Source organism: Schistocerca gregaria, chromosome X (genome assembly GCF_023897955.1).
Source record: "Schistocerca gregaria isolate iqSchGreg1 chromosome X, iqSchGreg1.2, whole genome shotgun sequence".
In the NCBI taxonomy this organism is placed as follows: domain Eukaryota; kingdom Metazoa; phylum Arthropoda; class Insecta; order Orthoptera; family Acrididae; genus Schistocerca; species Schistocerca gregaria.
In genome coordinates this window covers 29,847,337-29,865,458 of record NC_064931.1, presented here as the reverse complement: position 1 = coordinate 29,865,458, position 18,122 = coordinate 29,847,337, and positions in this window count along the sequence as shown.

The window sequence follows — 18,122 nt, the reverse complement described above, 5'->3', positions numbered from 1 at the left end:
CTCCTCACTGAGCTTGAAAACCTTTCATGGGAAGTTGATAAGCTCTACAGCACCAACATTCCCATGACCAAATCAAAGGAAGACGATGAATTGTATGAAAAGGCGGTTGGTCGTCATATTTGTGGGCAACCATAGGGCCATCTGGTTTCCCCCTTCAACCTAGACGAGTTTTTTGTTTGTATTTTTTTCGTTTGATGCTCATTTAGTGAGATATTTTGCCCGGTCACTATCAAGGGACCATCCTGTATATATAAGCACCATGTGCTGGAAAATAAAGAAATTATTGCAACTCTCTTTATATATAAGCACAATGTGCTAAAATAATTAATATTATAGTCTTTCTTTCGTTATCCATGTGTGTGTATCTGTGTAAATAGAGTAGTGTATAAGCTTCACCTACCACTACCCATCCAGTCAAAGTAGTTTTATTTCCATCCAAATATTTTTTCTTTAGTACAGCTGTTTGGGATGGACGCTTCAGAAAAACACAATCAATTGTTATTATTAAAGTATTTCAGCTGTCTGTGGTGAAAAACGTCTAGAGCCACCCTGTTCAAAAAATATTTAGAGCTGGTCAGTTAAGTTGGAACCATCCAATTAGATGTTGATGTTATTAAAGTATTTCAATGACAAATATATATATATATATATATATATATATATATATATATATATATATATATATTGTCTCGTTAAGTTGGAGCCACTCAATTAATTATTTAATGGAAAATATTTACAGTCATCTAGTTAAGTAGGAGATCATTAATACACAGAGCAGCTCGGTTCAACATCGTCTGTTTGGATGGAATTTCTTTAGTAATAGTATTTAGCATGTAAGTAAGTTAGTCAATACCTCTGCTTTAGTTTTAAGTATGTCTCTATACGGAAAAAAAATATTCCGTTCGAGTAATCTCCAACATGTGTTGGATTCTAGTAGTAATAATAATAATAATAATCATAATCATAATAAGTTAAGAGTATCACTGCATTGAACTGAAAATGTACCTCAAGAACTATATACATATTGCACATCATGAACTAAATTGTAAACTCAAGAACTGAATTGAAATGAGTAAAGAATAAAAAATTCGTTACCCTACATCACTGTTCTTATTTTAGAAAAAACCTAATCATTACGTTTTTGTTAAAAAATATATATGTTTGAACATTCTACAGTTAAATCTGCATTGCACCGCTAATGTCTACAAGACTTGACGCATTTAACACACACACAATTTAAGAGAATTGATTGCATTCAAATCTGCAGTGCACGCATCTAGAATATGTGGTGCCTTTAAGACACAATTTCAGAGAGAGAAAGCTGTCCACTGTGGGTGTGCTGAAAGTGCTTCTATTAATAGCACAGGTAGCGCTATTCCTCCAGTGACAGCGCGCAAAGGCTGTGGTAAGTGAGTCAGACACGGTCATGCAGAACTAGTGCATACATGGCAGTCTGCTCTGGGAAATTTGCCGATGATTCACATTCAGTTCGCACATCTATAGGTCCAGACTTAATCATCTCATTCTGTTTCAAGAAGTCTATTATGATGATCGGTGAAAGCTCCTTGAACTTACATGTACTGAGTAGACACTCTCCTCCATCTCCTTCGGCTATTTCATAGTAAGAAATGCGAAACCTTGCATACATGTCATATGCTAGACTGAATACATTTTGATTCCACTGCAAATGTAGATTGTCATATGGGTAGAATTCTGAATTGAGGTAGACTTTGGCATTAGTTAACTTGCACTTATCGAACACGATGGAATCATTTGCTATATTACCTCTTCTATCAGTCTGAAACGCAAGTATGATGAATCTGGGTGCCTCTAGATGGTTGGAGGTTTTAATAGCCCATGTATGTCTGCTCACAGTCGGTAACACCGGGTACTGGAAAATCTCCCACCAGTGAAATGTGAGTGACAGAAATGTGCCTGAAATCAGGACTTTTAAAAGCTTCAAACGCTACTCGTCTGATACAGTGATGTGAGGCATTTTCCATATTATCTTGCTGATTGTCATCATATTCTCCTCTTGAGCTCCTTGAACATATGAGTTATTGTCTGTCGCACTCTACACGAGAATGAGTTCCCGTTTAGCGTTCATAATAAACTGTCTCATGTCCTCAAAGTACCCCATAAGCATTTTTAGTGGTATGCAAGCTGTAAATAGCTTGTACTCTGCAACTTTTCTATCCTCTGGATCGTCTATGAACCATCCTGGATTTTCTAAACTACGCAAATCTGCTGGTGCCGAGACGTATGTTGCGTTTGCGGTCGGTCTCAGACCCGTTGAGTTCATAGCGTATCTCTTGGAACAGGAATGCTAAAGCATTATGTGTCAGGTTGGATCCTACTGTATCACTGCCGTAGGTTTTCTTGAATGACCCCTCTAGATATTTGAACCTCTTGCATGGAAGCATGAGTGCGTCTTGGTGCTGGATTACAATCCTGATTTCATCGTTCTTGTTAAACATTGTTGAAGTGTAAGGTTTATGAGAGAAGTATTCCTGACGTATAATTCCCTCATCATACTCTACTGGACTGGTTATATTGAGTGAGGACGCCGTTGCGCGGTTTCAGGTCAACCGATTTAAGAAACTCGTAGTTCACAAGTGTTATCACTTTACTGTTCGTTACCAAAGTGACATGCTGTGGATTGCGTGCACTTGTTTTATACCGTACGCCCATCCTGCCTTAGATGTAATCGTACAATGATTTTCTCACCACGAAAGTCGACAAGTTGATTATTCTGGTCCACAATACGCAGCTCCAAATAGTCCAATGTCTAAGCTGTCACTGGAAGGTATATTGCATTGGCAGGGGTCTCAGAAGTCTTATATCCCATTGCAACTAAGGGGAAGCATCCGTAAACAGTGCGAATCAGACTATCCTGGAGATAGGAGTCTGATCAGACTTGTAAAATTTACTTGGATACTTCTTCAAAATCTGTCCTTTTGTGAATCCTAGCAGGCGTCCTATTGAACCTTTCTGGTTAAGTCAATCGTTGCATTTACAGTCCTTATCTCAGATTTAAGTGTATTGATGTTTGCACGTAGTGCAATACATTTTCCAGACTGTTTTAAGACTTCGTTTAAATCGTCAATATCGTATGCACCCGGTTGTATTTCCACAATATCTTTTTCATCATTAATATCCAAATGGAGTTTATTGTTAGTCTCTGTGATATTTGGGATGCTGTTGTAAGTCTCCAGTCCTATCAATGCAATATTCTACTCACTAACGCTCAAATCAATGGGAGGGAAGTAATTTTCACGCAATACAGATGATCGTTCTTTTAGCGTCATAGTGTACGACATTGCATCTGAATATCTACTGATGAATGAATGTTTAAACCTCTTCCTTATATAGCATGCTTCTTCCTCTTCTTCTTCTTCTTCTTTTTTAACATCAAGAGAAACATGATTCATAGATGTCCACAGAGGTGTGTATTAAAGTGCTGATAGCGTCGATAATTGTAGAGGACACGTCTTCTGCAGGTGAGGTATCGTCGTAATTCTTCTGGTCATTGCAGGTCACCAAATGAGTCGAAACAGTAGACGGTATCTGCATTGTTCATAACATATAACACCCAGTGGGTCCCAGGGCTTCCAACAACATCCAGATTCACAATACCACATTCACCAGTTTTCCACATAGTCTTTGGTAATGTATCCCGCATAAACACACCACGGACTCTTGGTATCTTTAACTTGTCTCTAACGAACTTAACAAGATCTGTATTTGTGAGTGGTCGACCTGGTAGGAACGCTAATGGGCTTTTTTTATTTATGAATAGACCCAGCTTTTTCCTGTGCTGTTTCAAGTATAGTCCTCTTCTGATGGCTACGGCTTCCATCATGCGGTTATGTCTTCTTGCCTCTTCTAACTGTACTTGCGAGTTTTGTACATTCTTGACAGTTCGAGCAATAGCTGCAGCACCACCAGCGAGGGAACCTACTGCCGAGAGCGCGGAGAGGGCGAGGATGAGAAATGGAAGGAAGCCGCAAGATGTCTTGGGTAATGGTAGAACTCTAGGTGCTTTAACCAATCCTCTTCTTCTAGCATCTTTCTGCTTCAGTGCGTTTCTAGCTGCATACATAGCTGTCAAGATACAGTTCTTCAAACAGACCTTCTTGTTCTTCTTGCTTAGTGCACAACGTGCAGCATTCATAACTCGCTTGAAATTCATCACTCCTAAACCCAACTTAGTTTTTCCATGCATGGTTTCATCAACTGCAAATGCCGCGATGCGTTGACCTACACCAATATCGTTTTGCCCTCCGTATCGCCTTAGCCTTATCAGCTAAAATCCTATCTGCAATGTGACGACTTGATAATCTTTATTTGCAGCGTATGCAATATCGTGTTCCATACACGCTTCGTCGAGCAGATTAACTCCCTTATCACCTCGCGAAAAGCCTTTCTGAAGCTTTGTCCCAGGTCCACAGTAGTTATACCCAGGGATGTAAAATTCCGCTGGCAGTTTGTCTAGAATACCACTACCTCCTCTAGTGCATCTCCTAGCATGCATGTTATGCTACTGTGGTAGTTGTGGACTATGCACGCCCATTATATAGCAAATCGCCGGCATCAATCCAGCTGTTTTGTGTAGCAGGAAAACCAAGCCGTTTGACTAGTGCTTTACTTCCCCTACGTCTTATAACTCTCTCCACGAGAAAAACATCCGGTTCTGAGCTTTTCTGCAACTCCTCGGTGTAGAAGCAGCCTGCAATTACTTCACCTTCACTGTCTTTCAATATATAAGTTCTAGGATTCGTTCGTTGCACCTCTGAAACTGGAAATATCTCAGTTGACCAGTTCGGAAGGTATGATTTCTCAAATGCTGCCTTGTGTTTTGAGATACGCACCAAATCACCTACATTAAGTTTCTGTTTGCGTGGATCCAACATCTTAATGCGATAGTACACCGTATCCATGAGTCCATTATCACGAACATCGATTGGTATCATTTTTATTGTGCTATGTTTGGTTCGATTATACTGACCAATTATTTCTGGGAGGATATCTGTCTAACTGTATGAGCCGCGAAGGTTAAAACGCATCTCCATTCGACCTTTTATTGTTCTATTCAGGCGCTCCACGATACTTGCCTTCAGGTGAGTGAATGTCGAGTAGTGATGTATTCCGTACCGCTGCATCACTGTCTTGAAATACCCATTGTAGAACTCCCCACCGTGATCGGTTTGGAGGTTGTCTGGGCATCGATTCGTTCCTGTCTGTAGCAAACGCTCAAAAACATCCGCGACATCTCTACCCGTTTTTGTTTTGACAGATAATGCCCAGGTAAATTTGGAGTATGTATCAATAACCATTAAAATATATTTGCATCCATTATTCTCATGTGAATATTCCCTCATATCTACAAGATTAGCTTGCCACAGGTCATCCAAACCTTTAATCATAACATGCCTGCGGGAATATGTTTTGCATGCAGGTTTGTGCAGTTCTCGAACTACTGTCTCCATACTTATTCGATGACACCTCTCTCTAAGCTCCGAGATTACTGAAACAACCTCATTCGAATGAGCTGTAGTACCTGTAGCAGCTGATGCCATGAGCAGCCGTAGTCGATCTATTAGTTCGTTGGGGTCGTCATAATATATATGCTGACGGTCTCGATTGTTCACTGCTTTATGCTCAATGTCAATACCATCACTGCTGCTGCTGTTGTTTTCACCTTCAAGTATTGGTTTTATAATGGTTTTATATTTCTTGTTGCTCAGGCTTTTCGTGATCTTGTGTACAGCAGTCATGTGCAGTATTTCATGGTACGTTTCCCCATCATTAACTGAATAATTTATAGGTTTTTTGGTAGGTCTTAGGAAAATAAGATTCATTAAGCCCGGTGTTCTCTCAAACCACCTATCACCAATCTGTATTGTGTCATCAGTTACAGTTATAGGATGCGTACCCATCATGTATGGTCTTCCCCTGCTAACGCCGAATGCTCTATCTATCTGACCGGGGGTGTGACGAATAACGAATTCATCAATGGCAACACCCTCGTTATCGTGCGTTTTTGTTTTTGCTGAGAGCTGTCGGGGAGATTCAGTAACCAACTTAAAGGTCTCTCTTAGTGTTAGCTGTCGATCCATATGCCCTAACCTCAGCAGCCGCAATTTCTCACGAAGTGCTTTACGCGCCTGAATCAGTTTCTGCTTCTCGACATCTCGGTGTATACTAATCAGACATCTCCGCAGCGTGAAGCTTTATATATGCAGTCATTTTCTTCCTCTGTTACTATGATCCTGATCGCCCTTCTCAGCAGAAAGGAAGTCTACACCTATTTTCCACTCAATAGCCTCGACCTTTTCAGTTAAGTCGGTTACTTTCTTCCTGACTTGATTAACTAGCTCACTTAACGCATTCACCATTCTCAGAAGAGTCTGCTAATACGTCTCTAGTTCCCTGCGCATACCTGCAACTTTATGCGCAATAGCCTGAGTTTTCGCATCCATGTATAGGCGTATGTTCTGTCTGTGTACACCCATCCTCTCGGGTTGAGAGGTAGACATACGCGCGAATTTGTCCATGGTGTAGCGTAGACTGATGTACTAACCTCTCTTACCGTGGTATATATGAAAAACCTCTTGAAAGTTTCCCCTGTACCTACCATCACTCAGTTTTCGTATTTTACCAATAGCGAGAAACCCACACTGAATGATCCCAGCAATCTCCACATGTCTTTACAAAATCATTGAACGACATGTCCGTTCCGACATGTGCCTGATAAATGTGTTTTAAATTCAGGTTGTCTTGTTTCAAGGCTATAATGAGGTTTTGGAATCTACTGTTTGGGGATTCTGGAATATGTTTGACTTAGATAAAATACATCAGCACCCATATGACGACAGAAATAGAAATATTTTCGAATTTCGTCTCGGTTTTCCACAGCAACATCGCCAAATATGAAGACGGTGTTTAGCTTTGCTTTTTCAGGTGGAGGGATACCACCACTTTCACTGAATGTCGTGTATGTAACACCATCTACAACGTGCAATATCTCCTGCAATAGCTGATACTTGGCTTGAATGAGTGTTTATGAGAATACACAAACATGTTCAAATCGGACTCCATTTGCATGTGTTAGCACAGCCACGAGGACATTAGTCTTCCCACAATTATATGGACCTAAAATAATTGCTCGTATATTATCAGGAAGGAGAATTCCATTCTTCTTGTTCTTCTTCTTCTTCAGGTCTTCATTTTCATCTTCACAGGACCAGTTACTGACAACAAAGTCCTTGTGGCGAGGATGCTTCACCCAGCCTGCCATGATACGTATTGTGTTAGGTACTGGCGTGCAATAGGCTTTTATGTGATAAATAATATGCATGTAACCGATGTAGTGCAATCACGTTACCAACTGAACTACAACGGCTACACAATAGGATGAACTCCAGATGGTATATTTCAAGGGAAGAGTGTCACATACATTAACAAACATAAAAGTGTACTAACATGCATTAACGTATGTGTTATTTTGTCTAGAGAAATAAAAACAAAAACACAAATTTAAGTTTTTAAATATATTTATTAATTCACTATCTACAATTATCATCAACAGTGAAAAAAATCACTTGATTCTTTTTTAATCGGTGCAACAGCAGTACAGTATTTGGAAAATTGCTGATTCTTGTATCCCTCAAATTCAGCACGTATATCTCGTAATGTTATCGGCGCATTGCAATAGTCTCGTATTCCATCAGTAAATTTGAGTTCAATATTTTCAACACGTATTCGAGGATAGCACAAGACTTTGGCACTGCAGTTATACAGGTAGTAAAACAACGATCTCTGTCTTCTATGTGAATGCTGCATCTATGTGAATGCTGCATGTGCGAAGCCATTTAATGATGTCACTGTATACAGCTTGAACATATGGGCGCCACCTATTTAGTCTCTCTATCGTACTAGTTACCACCATGTATAGACTAAACACGTTATCAACAGTCGAGTGCTGCATGAAATGATTTTGACCCTCACCACTTTTAATTCTTAGTGTAGCATCGTCATACATTGGTAGAACACTCACAGTTAAGACTGCCACAGTACATGTCCTGGTAGGAGTGGGATGTCATATGCTTCTTGATGTATGTTTTTACGTGACAGAGTTCATCCCACTAGTAGTCTGAAAACCGCACTTTAATATTTTTCAGCAAATTTTTGAGTACTAACACAGTTGACAGGCTACCGTCTTGTGAAACTTCAAGTCAAACATGAGGACGTTTTGAACCACTAACTGTTAACACATAGCATGAGGTGAATAGTAAAGGTTGCGGTGCACTGGGGGTCGGTATCTTCTCGTCCACAACATCCACACCAGCACGGTTAGCCGCATGTTCTTGCACAGATGGTTGTACATCTTTTGTACAATGATCGATGGATGGCGCATACCAAGGAATCCAGTCCTGTGAAGCCCCATCAAGCGCAGTCTCTGGCACTGTAATTAGCACATCGCTATCCTGCTCCAGCATGCTGAGAAGCTGCACACAGGATCCTGCGTGGAAGAGTCCGAAGCCACCACGTGTGCGGACCCCGACAGGTTGGAGCCTGCTGATGCTGACGTCATGAGTGCAGGTCCTGACATGCTGGAACCCACTGCTGATGTCATGGCTGCAGCTACCGGACAAAGAAGAATATTCATAAGCATCACATGCTGCAGCTACAGAAATAATAATATTGCGAAATAGGTACTTACTTTTCTGCTGTTTTCTCCTCCTAATCTGCTGCTGCTGCTGCTGCTGCTGGGGTGACTGACGCTTCATCTTGAATGCCTGACATGAACAGAGATCGAGCAGCTGCTGAGTCCTCCTTATATACCATACACCTAAGTTATCATGACGCCGTGTTCCTGTTGGCTGAATCGCATGATCATGTGACCTATCGAAGTGTCCTCTAGCAGCGAGCTCGTGAACTAGCTCAGTTCTTTGGCCTGCTGGATCTGAAGCAGTCGTCTCTTGTGGGCTGGGAGCTTATATGTTGGCTTTAGAAAAAGCTGACAGTTCAAACAGTAGCAGATGTTACCATAAGTTGGGTAATGCATCTTTAAAGCGTCTCTATGCAAAGCATTTATTTGCAGGACCGTATTCTCCCTCGTCATATGTTCGAGCATTAATACTCGCTTCCATTCTACATACAGGAGGCTATGGGGGCAGTCCTCGGCTGTATACTTACAAACAACATAGCTGTTAATCTCGTCCCAGTCAAACACCAATATCTCATCGACGGAACACGACCACAAAGATGGGAGTGTGCAGCTGCTCTTCAATGATATATATTGTGTATACGAATATGCTTACACGGAAGCGAATTGACATCAACAGCACGTCTCTTTCGTTTTGGGAGAGTGAATGCTTCGTGATGAATATCTCAGCAGTTTGTGCATGTGCATTAACAAGTGTTGGTTAAGAGATGTATGTTAGCTCCATCCTTCTGCATTGTCACAATTTGCTAAACTGATTTCTTGTGCTTATTCCTCCTACGCTCCTCCATTCTCATACTCTCCCATACCTCATGTAGTGAATCGTGGCTACAGTCCTTCAAATGTGTACATGTAATGCAGCTATTGAAAGCTGCTCTATGCTTAATATTCATTTCGATGATCGAACACATGAGGATGGTTTCACAACGACAGCTCAGCAAAGACTGAATGTGCACCACCAATTATGGTCATCTGAGAGGAGAAAAAATTGCCGCCATCTTGGGTAACGGCACTCACGTCGTCGATATGTACTAGGCCTCATGGTGAACACACTGTTTGAAGCCATCTTGGATAACAGTACTTGCGTCATCACTTGACATCGTGGCAGCCATATTAGTCGACAGCGCCCTCTAGTAGTGGCACTGTGTACTAAGTCATTTGGAGTCTGGACCTGTACTGCACGAAATTTTTTAAATAAAGACTTATGTCCAGCACTGGTCGAGACCTATGCACACCAATCTATAGGAGGAGGTGGCGGTCGGGTGACATAGGTTAGTGGAGGTGAGCTTTCTTTCCCCTCATTTTCTTAGGTTAGTAGAGATACACTAATTGACCTATCATTACTGCCAAAATTCAAACTTGGGGCCAGTTCATAGGAAGAGGTGATAGTTGGGTGACTTAGGTTAGTGGAGGTAGCACAAGTGACCTATCTTCCCCCGATTTTCTTCGGTTAGTAGAGGTGCATTATCCTGTTGGAATTTGAACTTCCCGCCATTTTTTCTGGGGAGGGGAGAGGTGTGGCACTTTCTCGCCAAATGAAGTCACCTTGGACGACGTCACAGCCGCCATCTTGGATGACGTCATCGTCGCCAACTTGGATACAGCTGGCAGAAAGTGGGGCAGAACCCGCCTTGCCCAATACTGACGTCTGGTACGGATTATAACAATGTCTAATCCCAGCCTGATCACAAGGGAACAGCCGTCTGTTAATCCCCAGCACTAAGTTCAGTACACTAGCGGATACACATTTCTTCCACCTAAGTCCACTGAGGCCAAGTGGTAGGGCAGAGGCTGGTTGCTGAATGGTGGCTCCTCGTTATTGTGATGAAGGCTTGTAGTCCCGGTTCAGGCAGCAGCTGGAACTGGATTGGCCATGACGTGCTGCGTACTAAGTACTACAAGTGCGGATGGATTTAAGATGCATGTCCTACTTTCCAGCACGTCTAATATCACTGACCGAGGTGCTGTCTGTAGGCGAAAGTTTCGATGCTTGTCGTGGTGTTGGCTGTTGCAGATGCTCAGGAGAACAATCTGGTGGTGTTATCCGCTGGGGACATTGGTGAGTGGTTCTGGAAGATGCATCACCTACAGGCACGCACTACAGCAATCTGCGGAACTTGAATGTTGTGTTCGTGGACTATGTGCCCTGATACAGCATTTTTGGAGAAATTAACCACCCGAAATGAACTTTTACTTTTTAGAGTCGTGAAGATCTTCCTTATTTTGGATGGGAATGTGAGATTAATTTTTATTTCGCTAACTGTACTCTGTATGGCTTCTTTGGTACACTGTTCTGCCTTCTCTTCTAAACTATTTGCACCAATTTTCTCTCCTATTTTAAAAAGTGATCACTAGAAATATTTGATGTATATGAACTGTCTTTCACAATGCTCCAATTCTCTTCTACAGAAATGGCTACTTTCCCTGCCTCTTTTAAAAATATTATTTATTGATTTGAGTTTGTCGGATCTGTCAATTTCAGAAAAGATGGGCAACTCATTTTCTTAGTGTTGTGTATGGTGTCAGGCAAATCCAACACCTTCCATGAAAACCCTGACATGATAAGCAAATCCAGTAGTATGTCACATAGCTCCGAATAAATCGTGACATTAAATTAACCAAAGTAATACGAGTAACGAGTCAGCAAATGGAATACCACAGACTAACACAAGAATGCCTAAACGCATGGCATACCTTCCCACCATGAGACAGATGCAGTTCTGAGGGGAGAAACGAGAACAGAAGCCGAGAGCAGAACCGTGTTAAGCTGGAAGCCCCTACGATAAGGGACGGTCACCCACGTCGCCAGCTAACCGCTAGGACCACCCCAGATGCAAGTTTTAGCGTGAGACTTTTTCGCGTCTGTTACGTCAGGACCACCCCCCAGCCCTTGTTAAAAGATAGAGCCCTCCAGAAGAACAGTATAGATCTTACGAAAACACTTAAAGGACCACACCAGCTGCAAGTCTTAGCGTGAGACTTTTTCGCGTCTTTGTTGCGTTGCAAACTTTAAAAACATTGCCCCACCACGAAAAGTATAACGTTTCTCATTGGATAGACAGAATTTTTGTAGGCGGAGCTTAAGGTTAACATTGAGACCCTGATTGGTCAGATGAAAACACAGCCAGATAGTTTTTTAAACCAACTTCGGTAAATTGTAGTGAGGAGAAGTTAGGAGGAGAGTTGCTTCCGAGACGGCGAGGTGAGCGGAGCTGTGCTGCCCGCCGCCCCCTGACGAACACTGACAAGGTAGTGAACGCACGCGATGCCGCATAACAGCGCATAAAGCTTTAGTCAGAACTGCAGAAGTCTCATCTGTTACACCCCATGTTTGCGTAATACTAGTGTCGATCGTCAATTAAAGCTCATGGTGTTCACATTTGCCACTTGAAGTAAAAATCTGAAACGCGATGATTTTTCTGTTATATAGTTATTGAGAAGCCACATCAGCCACTGTAATTTACGACAAGTTAGATAAGTAATTAAAGATAACTGGGGGTCACTGTAGACCATTTTGATGGTTTTCCCTTTTGTGAAACTTAATTTAAACCTAGATTATAGATGTGATATGGCATAGGTCATCCTTCGATCCATTGTAGAACATGGAAACCCATTCAGGGAATATTCGTTCACATTTTTGTTGAACGCAGTTGTTTTTACCATCCTGTATTAAAACATTTCCTTTTATCAATAGTGCAATTTATAAACGATGTTTTGCTGTGTAGAATAAAATTTCCAATGTTAAACTTAACTGCTTTTTCGACGTTTTCTACCAGGTAACTAAAAACAGGAAAGCCTTCAACCCCTTCCACTAAATTTAGTTAGTATTAAGATTCTTTTACAGGGAGTGTAGTGGAGCTGACGCTGATATCATTAAGTATTTGGTTATATCATCGCTAGTCTCACTGAACTCTTCTGAATTCTACATGTTCTGTGTGGTCTGGTGTCTCCTTACCAGCAACAGGTCCCAGGTTCAAACTAGTCAATTCCCTAAAAAACACGCTCAGAGCGTCGTTGCGCGAAAGTGGTAGGGAGACACGATATAGAACAAACAGACACCACGCAGAATGTTAGAGTTGCAGTGCTGTTTATAATACGAAAGTATTTATGGATCATTACGTCTTCCAGCTATTCTGTACATGTCCATTTTCATTGTGAAGATACTCTGATACTTGTAAGGTGCAAGGATTTTTTAACGAGTTCCCTATATTGCATTTAATTACATTTCTGGAGAACTTGTTTTAAAAAATGGGCACAAAATTATTAAGAAACTTGTTGAATTTAGAGCTAGAATTAGGCTCATGGTAAACGTCACCCAAACCAACGTTTTTTAAGCTGTGTTATGATACGCCCAATCGTTTACTGAAAGATAGGTTTGTGTTTCTTTAACTTATCCTTATTAAATAAATACAGGGTGCAGAAAAATTAGCGCACTCGGACCTCGCAGCGCTATTGCTCACATGCTAGCATTACAAAAATGTCTGTCACAAAATTTCGTTGTGCACATATTTCGCACAGTAAATGGACGTTGAAAATTGGCAACCTGGCAACACTGTAATCATGCATACAGTAACAACCTCTGAGGAATAGAGCACTAGTGCTGTGCAGTTGGTGCAGGGATAGCGTTTTGGATTAGCAAGCAGGAGATCGAGGGTTCAATTGAAGGTTGACGCTTATTTGCTAAAAGTGGTCTGCTTGGTACGGTATCTGGCATCTTAATAATCATACAGCGATTACAGTGGGTCTTCTACATAACATTTGTAGCTACAAACTCTGAACACAGAAAAGGAAATTTTTTTTTCTTTATTGTATTTCAATGTCCCATTTGGGGCGGCCTGTCAGTAGCAATGATATAACACTATGTACAAGTCCAGCATACAATTAAAATCACAGCTCTTGATGCGCAGGAGAACAGCACAAAACACAACGCTGACATAGTACACTGATGACGATGAGCAAACAGAAATGATCTTCCAGGGGCGTAGAGACGAGGGAGGAGGGAAGAAGGGAGGAAGGGGAGGAGAGGGAGGAGAAGGGATGAACGAAGGGAGGGAAGGAGATGGGGGAGAGACAGGCGGGGGCCACGCCAAAGAGGGCCAGGGAGGAAAGGATGTGGGAGGGAAGCAGTTTAGGAGGGGGTGCAGGGACTCAGAGAGGGAAGGGGAAAAAACCGCTCTGGGAGAAGGAGGGGAGAGGAAAAAGGGGGCCCTGGGGAAGGAGAGAACTAGGCCAGGTTACAGCTGGAAGGAAGGGTAGATATCACGACGAAGTTCAGCACCCGGGAGGGGGAGGTGAAGGAAATTGCCCTGATGAGGGAGATGGAGAGAGGGAGGGATACAGCGATAGAGGCGCAGCAATGGGCGGGGGGTGGAGAGGAAGGAGGAAATGATGGGGTGGGAGGGGGGGGATCAAGCCTGTGGACAGTGTAAAGGATGTGGAGATGTTGGAGGAAAAGGAGGAGATGGGGAAATGGGATGAGGTCTTTGTAAAAGTGGGTGGATGCAGAGATCCAAGCAATGCTGGAATAACAGTGAATAGGATGGATGAGGGACTTGTAGCTGTGGAGGACGGTGGAAGGATACAAGTCCCATGGCTGGCCAGACAGGAGTTTTAGGAGGTGGAGGCAGGAATGGGCTTTCTGTTGGATGGTCTGGAGGTGAGGGGTCCAGGTGAGGTGACGGTCGAGCTTGATCCCAAGGTATCTCAGGATGGGGATGAGGTGGATGGGGCGACCATAAATGGTGAGGTAGAAATCATGGAGATGGAAGGAGCAGGTGGTGCAGCCTATGATGATTGCCTGAGTTTTGGAGGGGTTGAGACTAAGGAACCACTGGTTACACCAAGTGGCGAACTGGTCAAGGTGGGTTTGGCAGGTGTGTTGGGACTGGTGAAGCGTAGGATAGAGAACAAGGAAGGCAGTGTCATCAGCATATTGGAGAAGGTGGACAGGTAGGGGTGGCTTGAGCATATCGGCAGTGTACAAGAGATAGAGGAGAGGGAAGAGGACGGAGCACCGCGGGACGTCAGCAGTGGGATAAAAGATACGGGAGCTGGTGTTGTGGAGTGTGACATAGGAAGGACGGCGTGAGAGGAAGGAACTGATAAGGTGGACAAAATTGGTAGGCAGGGCGTAGGTTTGGAGTTTAAAGAGGAGACCGGGTTGCCCGATGCAGTTCAAAAATATTGAAATGTGTGTGAAATCTTATCAGATTTAACTGCTAAGGTCATCAGTCCCTAAGCTTACAAACTACTTCACCTAAATTATGCTGAGGACAAACACACACACCCATGCCCGAGGGAGAACTCTAACCTCCGCCGAGACCAGCCGCACAGTCCATGACTGCAGCGCCAAAGACAGCTCGGCTAATCCCGCGCGGCCCATACGCGGTCATAGGCATTTTGGAGGTCGAGGAAACAAAACTGGCGGAGCGATGGGAGCTAAGCTGGAGGGAGAGAAGGTGGACGAGGTGAAGGTCTTCGGTGGAGAAGGAGAGTCGGAACTCACACTGGGTAAGAGGGAGGAGGTGGCAGTGATTAAGGTGCTTTTGGATATGACAGGAGAGGGTGGATTCGAAGGCGTTATTGAAGACTGAGGTGAGGCAGATGGGATGATAGGAAGAGGCGACGGAAGGGGGTTTGTTGGGTTTGAGGAATAAGAGGACGCGGGAAGCCTTCCACAGGTCGGGATAGAAGGCAGTACAGAGGATGATGTTATAGAGATTGGCAAGGACAGTCAGGAAGGAGAAGGGGCTTTCTCTATACAATCGTTTTCATTGGTCAGCTTTTAAAGAAACATTTTGCACGTCGTGGACGCGGATTGTTTCAAACAACTGAATCTAAATCTTCCTCCAAAGGTTCCATTGATTAATACCAACTACACTCCTGGAAATTGAAATAAGAACACCGTGAATTCATTGTCCCAGGAAGGGGAAACTTTATTGACACATTCCTGGGGTCAGATACATCACATGATCACACTGACAGAACCACAGGCACATAGACGCAGGCAACAGAGCATGCACAATGTCGGCACTACTACAGTGTATATCCACCTTTCGCAGCAATGCAGGCTGCTATTCTCCCATGGAGACGATCGTAGAGATGCTGGATGTAGTCCTGTGGAATGCGTTGCCATGCCATTTCCACCTGACGCCTCAGTTGGACCAGCGTTCGTGCTGGACGTGCAGACCGCGTGAGACGACGCTTCATCCAGTCCCAAACATGCTCAATGGGGGACAGATCCGGAGATCTTGCTGGCCAGGGTAGTTGACTTACACCTTCTAGAGCACGTTGGGTGGCACGGGATACATGCGGACGTGCATTGTCCAATTGGAACAGCAGGTTCCCTTGCCGGTCTAGGAATGGTAGAACGATGGGTTCGATGACGGTTTGGATGTACCGTGCACTATTCAGTGTCCCCTCGACGATCACCAGAGGTGTACGGCCAGTGTAGGAGATCGCTCCCCACACCATGATGCCGGGTGTTGGCCCTGTGTGCCTCGGTCGTATGCAGTCCTGATTGTGGCGCTCACCTGCACGGCGCCAAACACGCATACGACCATCATTGGCACCAAGGCAGAAGCGACTCTCATCGCTGAAGACGACAAGTCTTCATTCGTCCCTCCATTCACGCCTGTCGCGACACCACTGGAGGCGGGCTGCACGATGTTGGGGCGTGAGCGGAAGACGGCCTAACGGTGTGCGGGACCGTAGCCGAGCTTCATGGAGACGGTTGCGAATGGTCCTCGCCGATACCCCAGGAGCAACAGTGTCCCTAATTTGCTGGGAAGTGGCGGTGCTGTCCCCTACGGCACTGCGTAGGATCCTACGGTCTTGGCGTGCATCCTTGCGTCGCTGCGGTCCGGTCCCAGGTCGACGGGCACGTGCACCTTCCGCCGACCACTGGCGACAACATCGATGTACTGTGGAGACCTCACGCCCCACGTGTTGAGCAATTCGGCGGTACGTCCACCCGGCCTCCCGCATGCCCACTATACGCCCTCGCTCAAAGTCCGTCAAGTGCACATACGGTTCACGTCCACGCTGTCGCGGCATGCTACCAGTGTTAAAGACTGCGATGGAGCTCCGTATGCCACGGCAAACTGGCTGACACTGACGGCAGCGGTGCACAAATGCTGCGCAGCTAGCGCCATTCGACGGCCAACACCGCGGTTCCTGGTGTGTCCGCTGTGCCGTGCGTGTGATCATTGCTTGTACAGCCCTCTCGCAATGTCCGGAGCAAGTATGGTGGGTCTGACACACCGGTGTCAATGTGTTCTTTTTTCCATTTCCAGGAGTGTATTATTCTTTTCACGTTCAGGTCCATTATACACACATCAAAAGAAGTTTTGCATCACCCCGGTTCCCAGAACTCTGGAAGATAAACGTTGACTGTGGATGTGATATCACAGACACAGTCCCTTTAACTGTTCGTAGACGCCCGCATCTCGTGGTCGTGCGGTAGCGTTCTCGCTTCCCACACCCGGGTTCCCGGCTTCGATTCCCAGCGGGGTCAGGGATTTTCTCTGCCTCGTGATGGCTGGGTGTTGTGTGATGTCCTTAGGTTAGTTAGGTTTAAGTAGTTCTAAGTTCTAGCGGACTGATGACCTAAGATGTTAAGTCCCATAGTGCTCAGAGCCATTTGAAACTTTTTTTTTTGTTCGTAGACCTCTAAACCCTTCAAAGATGTAAACAACCATGCATGAGCAGCGCTTATTAGGCGGGGGGCGGGAGGGGGGGCCGATCACTTCCAGTCATTCCACCAGGAAGCAGGTACACGGCTCGTGTTGTCTGTAGTTCAACCATGCCTAGACGGCCAGTACCCCGGTTCGGTCGCGTCCACATTGTTACTTTGTTCCAGGAAGGGCTCTCAACAAGGGAAGTGCCCAGGCGTCTCTGAGTGAACCAAAGCGATGTTGTTCGGACATGGAGGAGATACAGAGACACAGGAACTGTCGGTGCCATGTCTCGCTCAGGCCGCCCAAGGGCTACTACTGCAGTGGGTGACCGCTACCTACGGATTATGGCTCGGAGCAACCCTGACAGCAATGCCACCATGTTGAATAATGCTTTTCGTGCAGTCACAGGACGTCGTGTTATGACTCAAACTTTGCGCAATAGGATGCATGGTGCGCAACTTCACTCCCGACGTCCATGCGAGGTCCACATTTGCAACCATGGCACCATGCAGCGCGGTACAGTTGGTCCCAACAACATTCCGAATGAACTGCTCAGGACTGACATCACGTTCTCTTCACCGATGAGCGTCGCACTTGCCTTCAACTACACAATTGTCAGAGACATGTTTGGAGGCAACCCGATCAGGCTGAACGCCTTAGACACACTGTACAGCGAGTACAGCAAGGTGGAGATTCCTTACTGTTTTTGGGTGGCA